Genomic DNA, 6,554 nt, shown 5'->3' with positions numbered 1-6,554 from the left:
CAGCACGGTAGTGCAGTGGTTAACGCGGTGGCCTCACAGCAAGAAGGTCCTGGGTTCGAGCCCCGGGGTAGTCCAACCTTGGGGTCGTCCCGGGTCGTCCTCTGTGTGGAGTTTGCATGTCCTCCCCGTGTCTGCGTGGGTTTCCTCCGGGGGCTCCGGTTTCCTCCCACAGTCCAAAGACATGTAGGTCAGGTGACTCGGCTGTACTAAATTGTCCCTAGGTGTAGGTGTGTGTGTGTGTGTCTGTGGAGGTTTTTGTATGTGTGATTTTATGTGTGCATGCAAAATCAATCAATCAATCAATCAATCAGTCATTTCATCTATCTAGCTGTCTGTCTGTCTGTCTGCTTATAGAGATGGAGATCTGTGGGCGTGGCCAAGTCTATCAGGAGATTGTAAAAGAGGGAATAAACCTTTTTTACATGTTTAATGTGAAACTGTTTTTTTTGTTTTTTTTTGGCTAGCAGCGCTTGACAGATGTGTTTTGTTCAGAAAAAACGTGCACAACACACGTTTTCTTTTTTAAACTATTTACACAGATATATATTTAATCCTTAGAACAAGAACAAAACACAAGATACAAGCCATTCTACTGAAGTGTAAAACACAGGCAGGCAAGACAGGAAAATGGTGGGGTAACCTGTCGGCTCTAGCATGGCTTACAGCCTACTGGCCCCCCACCAAATCAAAGTAATAAAACATTAACACACATATAGACAAGACAGAAAATAGTGAGGGGACCCACCCGTAGGCTTTGGCCTGGCTTCCGGCCTACATGTTGGTAAGGGTCTGGGATGGCACAACTCATGGTCCTGTTGGTGAATTCTACAAAAAAAAAAAACTAGATGCGTCACTTGGCCACTTAAAAGGGGGAAAATCAATGTTTTTACTTCCGTCTGGGGGGAAAGCACATTACCATCAACCTATTTGCCTATACGTCATGTGGTGGCATCTAAAATGGCGAGGCCCATGTGATGTAGGCGACATACGTGCCGACCAGCGCTGCACCGATAAAATACGAGGCGAGTCGAAAGGCTTTTGAAATGTGGGGCAGTAAGTAGCAAAGGTTCACATTCATAAATCTGATTAAAACAATTTGTAAGTGTAAAGAAATGTGTGGGCTTTTTGTTGTTGTTGATGTATTTATGAAATAAAACTTGCATTTTAGCATTAAGCGCCGCAACACGTCTGAGAGTCCTGCTTCCTTCCCTTCATAACCTACGCTATGTAACATGAAGTTATAACATAAAGTTATTCAAGTCGGGCTGTGCTGCTGCTGTGGGATGGTTAAGCTCAGATGTCACGTTGGTGTGCATAGACCAAACTAACTGGAAGGAATTTGCCTTTGCGCAGTTGCAAATGTGTCTGTTGATTGTTTCTTTGTTGTGGTTCTTTTAGTTTATTGCTCAATATTAAATTGATAGAAGACATTTTTGAAGGTCAGATTTGTGTTTTGGGAAAGAAATGAAGAAAAACAATTGCTTTCCAGTTACTCAGGATGAAGTAAACCCATTTTACAATTTCCCTAACAACATCTTTTTGGAGTGTTTTCTGTTGTGTGTCCCATCAGAGCTGTTCTGTGTTGATCTGGGATTTCCTGCGTAGGAGGAAGTAGAGATATTTGCTAAGCTCTGATTGGTTGGTCACTGTCGGTCCTTATTTTGCTAACTCGGTTCTCCTGAGTGGGATTGCGCTGTCCCCTCTAGCTGCACCTCTAAGAGCTCTGCTTGTGGTAGATGTGAAGTCGAGGAAGCTGGACGGAGGAGGAGGAGCTAAACCATGCATGATCTTATCAACTAGGCAGCCATTTTGGTATTTGATGAGGTTTCCCCAACTACAACCCCCGATTCCACTGAAGTTGGGACGTTGTGTAAAACGTAAATAAAAACAGAACACAATGATTTGCAAATCCTTTTCGACCTATATTCAATTGAATACACTTACAAAGACAAGATATTTAATGTTCAAATTGATAAACTTTATTGTTTTTTTGCAAATATTCACTCATTTTGAATGTGATGCCTGCAACACGTTCCAAAGAAGCTGGGACAGGAGCATGTTCACCACTGTGTTACACCACCTTTCCTTTTAACAACACTCAATAAGCGTTTGGGAACTGAGGACACTACTTGTTGAAGCTTTGTAGGTGGAATTCTTTCCCATTCTTGCTTGATGTACGACTTCAGTTGCTCAACAGTCCGGGGTCTCCGTCGTATTTTGTGCTTCATAATGCGGCACACATGTTCAATGGGAGACAGGTCTGGACTGCAGGCAGGCCAGTCCAGTACCCGTACTCTTCTACTACGAAGCCCCGCTGGTGTAACACCTGCAGAATGTGGCTTGGCATTGTCTTGCTGAAATAAGCAGGGACGTCCCTGAAAAAGACGTGGCTTGGATGGCAGCACATGTTGCTCCAAAACCTGTATGTACCTTTCAGCATTAATGGTGCCTTCACAGATGTGCAAGTTACCCATGATGCCATGGGCACTAACACCCCCCCCCCATACCATCACAGATGCTGGCTTTTGGACTCTGCGCTGAGAACAATCTGGACGGTCCTTTTCCTCTTTTGCCCGGAGGACATGACGTCCATGATTTCCAAAAACAATGCTAAATGTGGACTCGTCAGACCACAGCACACTTGTCCACTTTGCGTCAGTCCATCTCAGAGGAGCTCGGGCCAGAGAAGCCGGAGGTGTTTCTGGGTGGTGTTGATATCTGGCTTTGGCTTTGCATGGTAGAGTTTTAACTTGCACTTGTAGATGTAGCGGCGAACTGTGTTAACTGACGATGGTTTTCCCAAGTGCCCCTGAGCCCACGTGGTAAGATCCTTTACACAATGATGTCGGTTTTTAATGCAGTGCCGCCTGAGGGGTCGAAGGTCACGGGCATTCAATGTTGGTTTTCGGCCTTGCCGCTTACGTGCAGAGATTTCTGATTTTTGATGATATTATGGACTGTTGATGATGAAATCCCTAAATTCCTTGCAATTGTACGTTGAGAAACGTTGTTCTTAAACTGTTGGACTATTTGCTCACACAGTTGTTCACAAAGTGGTGAACCTCGCCCCATCCTCGCTTGTGAACGACTGAGCCTTTCGGGGATGTAGCAGTAGTAGTAGATGCTGAGAGACTCCCGGAGTGGACTGATGGTTGCCGGTTGAAACAGTGTAACCGGTTACTTTGTTGCGCGGGGCGGGATTCGATACGGGGAGTACTGCACCACAAGGCGACATCGCTAACCGCTCGGCTAAAGTGTCAGACCCGGTCTTATTACTAGTTTACACAAGTTTCAAAATTAGCGTGTAGGACAACAAAGCATTTGCCGTACCCGATCGGCCCACCGCCATTAGGAAACGCTTACGACACAATAGTAGTAGTAATAATAATAATTAATTATTACATTTGCATAGCACTTTTCTAGACACCCAAAGCGCTTCACGTGGAAGGGGGTAACTCACTTCAACCACCACCAATGTGTAGCGATGCATGGCAGCCATTTTGCACCAGAACGCTCACCACACATCAGCTTGAGGTGGCGAGGGAGGAATCGTTGAGCCAATCGTCTCGGTGCGTAACTGTAGTCCACTGACTTCCGGTTTCTACTGCAGCGGTCGTATCAGTTTCCTGTTTGTTGGCGTGCGCTATTGACAATGGCATATTTTTCGCGATGCCTGCAAGGTTTACCACGGATAAATGTCAACGCCATGCACACAACTGTCGACAAACTTTCACTTTCACCTACCAGCAAACGGCAAATCATGGTAAATCTTGCAGGCGTCGTGAAAAATATGCCGTTGTCAATAGCACGCGCCAACAAACAGGAAACTGATATGACCGCTGCAGTAGAAACCAGAAGTCCAGTGGACTACAGTTATGCACAGAGTGTATTACATGGGGGACGATTAGGTGGCCAGATGGAGAGAGCCAGGTTGGGAATTTTGCCAGGACACAGGGGGACCCCCTACTCTTTGTGATAAGTGCCGTGGGATCTTTAACGACCACAGTGAGTCAGGACCTCGGTTTAACGTCTCACCCGAAAGACGGCATCTCCTATAGCACAGTGTCCCCGTCACTGCACTGGGGCATTGGAATTTGATATTTGTTATTTTTATTAGGAACAGAGGGAAGACTGCCCCCTACTGGCCCACTAACACTACTTCTGGCAGCCACTCATTTTAATGGGAGGTCTTCCATCCAAGTACTAGCCAAGCCCACACCTGCTTTGCTTCCATCATTTGGCAGAGCCAGGTTGGTATGGCTGCTGAGATGAACTGAAACTTCATGTTTTTGTGTTTGTTTTAAAAAGACATGATTAAAAATGGAGTATTACATACAGACAAAGAGAGCGGGGGGTTAGAGAAAGAGTCCATAAAGGATAGCCAGTTAGTGTTAGATTGCATGTGTGTGGTGTTGTGGCATGTTGAGAGAGTGTTCTGGGGAGCAGTTACACCACAGTACAGTGCCTCTGTTAAGCAAGCTGTACTCCCAAACACAAACAAACACACACAGACACCCCCCCCAGGATCCTCAAAACAAAAATCTACTACATCATGCTTAGTAGATTTTAGTTAGTGTCATTTTGAATAAGAAAGACAGAGAGACGGGGTGAGGCGGAGAGGAAAGATCGAGGGGGAGTGATGAAGAGATCCAGAGATGGAGTGATATGAGTGATAAGACAGAGATTGTAGGGTGGCGTAGAGAAAGGGTGTCATTAAGTCCTAGAGAGAATGAATGGGTGTTTCAGAGGTAGAATGATTGAAAGAGTAACAGAAGACAGACTGAGATGGTGTCTTAGAGAGTGATTTAAAAGGTGATAGAGAGGTAGATGGATATAGTTTTAGGGGGAGTGATAGAGAAATAAAGGTAAAGACAATTTAGAGAAGGTGGTCGAGAGATAAGGATTGATAGTTTTAGAGCTATTAACAGAGGAATAGAGCGATATAGAGCTGGTTTTAGAGAGTGAGATAGTTTTAGAGATACAATTTAGAATTTCATTCAGCAGATGCTTTTATCCAAAGCGACGTTCACCTGAGAGTTAACACAACACAAGCAAGGATCTAGTCAGGAGGCAACAACGCAAGTGTCAAAAAACAACTAGGTTCAAGTCCAATAGGACATAGGTGTCACCAGGCAGTGCACAAAGGCAAAGGCCCATAGAAGTGAATTTTTTTTCTCCCCCCTTTTTCTCCCCGATTTTCCCTGGCCAATCATCCTGCTCTCTCAGCCGTCCCGGTCGCTGCTCCACCCCCCTCTGCCGATTCAGGGAGGGCTGCGGACTACCACATGCCTCCTCCAATACATGTGGAGTCGCCAGCCGCTTCTTTTTCACCTGACGGTGAGGAGTTTCACCAGGAGGGGATGTAGCGCGTGGGAGGTTCATGCTATTCCCCCCAGTTCCCCCTGCCCCCTGAACAGGTGCCCCGACCGACCAGAGGAGGCGCCAATGCAGCGACCAGGACACATACCCACATCCAGCTTCCCACCTGCAGACACGGCCAGTTGTGTCCGTAGGGAGGCCCGACCAAGCCAGAGGTAGTACGGGGATTCGATCTGGCAATTCCCATATTGGTAGGCAACGGAATAGACCACTACACTACCCGGGTGCCCCTTGAAAAAGAAAAATTCAAATACCATCAGGTGTGGAGGTGTTCGTGAAAGAGCTGGGTCTTTAGCTTCTTCTTAAAGATGGAGAGGGACTTAGCGGATCAGATGGAGTTTGATAACTTGTTCCACCACCGGGGAACTACAGAAGAGAAGAGTCTGGCTAGTGACTTAGGGCTCCATTGTGGTGGAAGTGCCTGGCGCCTTTCACTGGCAGAGTACAGTGAGCGGGACTGAGTGTAGACCTGAATGAGGTAGTTCAGGTTGGCGGGAACCGTTTTAGTTGCTGTTTTGTAAGTGAGCATCAAGGTTTTGAATTTGATGCGGGCAGCAACCGGGAGCCAGTGGAGGGATATGAACAGCGGAGGGACGTGATGTTTTGGGTTGGTTGAAGAGCAGACATGCAGCTGTGTAACTGGATCATTTGCAGAGGTTTGAAAGTGCATGCAGGGAGACCTGCCAGTAAGGAGTTGCAGTAGTCAATGCGTGATATAAGAAGAGGATGTACCAGGAGTTGTGCTGCTTGCTTAGACAGGTAGAGTGTCATTTTCTTGATGTTGTACAGGGCAAATCAGCATGACCGAGCAATTGGAGGCCACATAAACCATAAAGGTTAATTGGTCATCAATCATGACACCCAGGTTTCGGGCAGATTTGTGGGCATGAGTTGGGTTGATCCTAGCTGATGTTGATCTGTTGTTGTAAGGATGGACTGGCTGGGGTGACAAGGAGCTCAGTCTTAGATAAGTTAAGCTGAATATAGAGTGATAAGATAGTTTTAGAGCGATAGATTTTTTTAGAGAGTGATAGATATTTGTAAATAGAGAGTGGAACAGTTTTAGAGAGAGTGACATAGTTTTAGAGAGTGAGTTTTAGAGTGAGAGTGACATAGTTTTAGAGTGAGGGTGATAGATAGTTTAAGAGTGAGAGCGATAGATCATTTTAGAGATA

The sequence above is a fragment of the Lampris incognitus genome, chromosome 19 (genome assembly GCF_029633865.1).
Source record: "Lampris incognitus isolate fLamInc1 chromosome 19, fLamInc1.hap2, whole genome shotgun sequence".
Classification (NCBI taxonomy): Eukaryota; Metazoa; Chordata; class Actinopteri; order Lampriformes; family Lampridae; genus Lampris; species Lampris incognitus.
Note: the sequence above shows the minus strand (reverse complement) of the source record.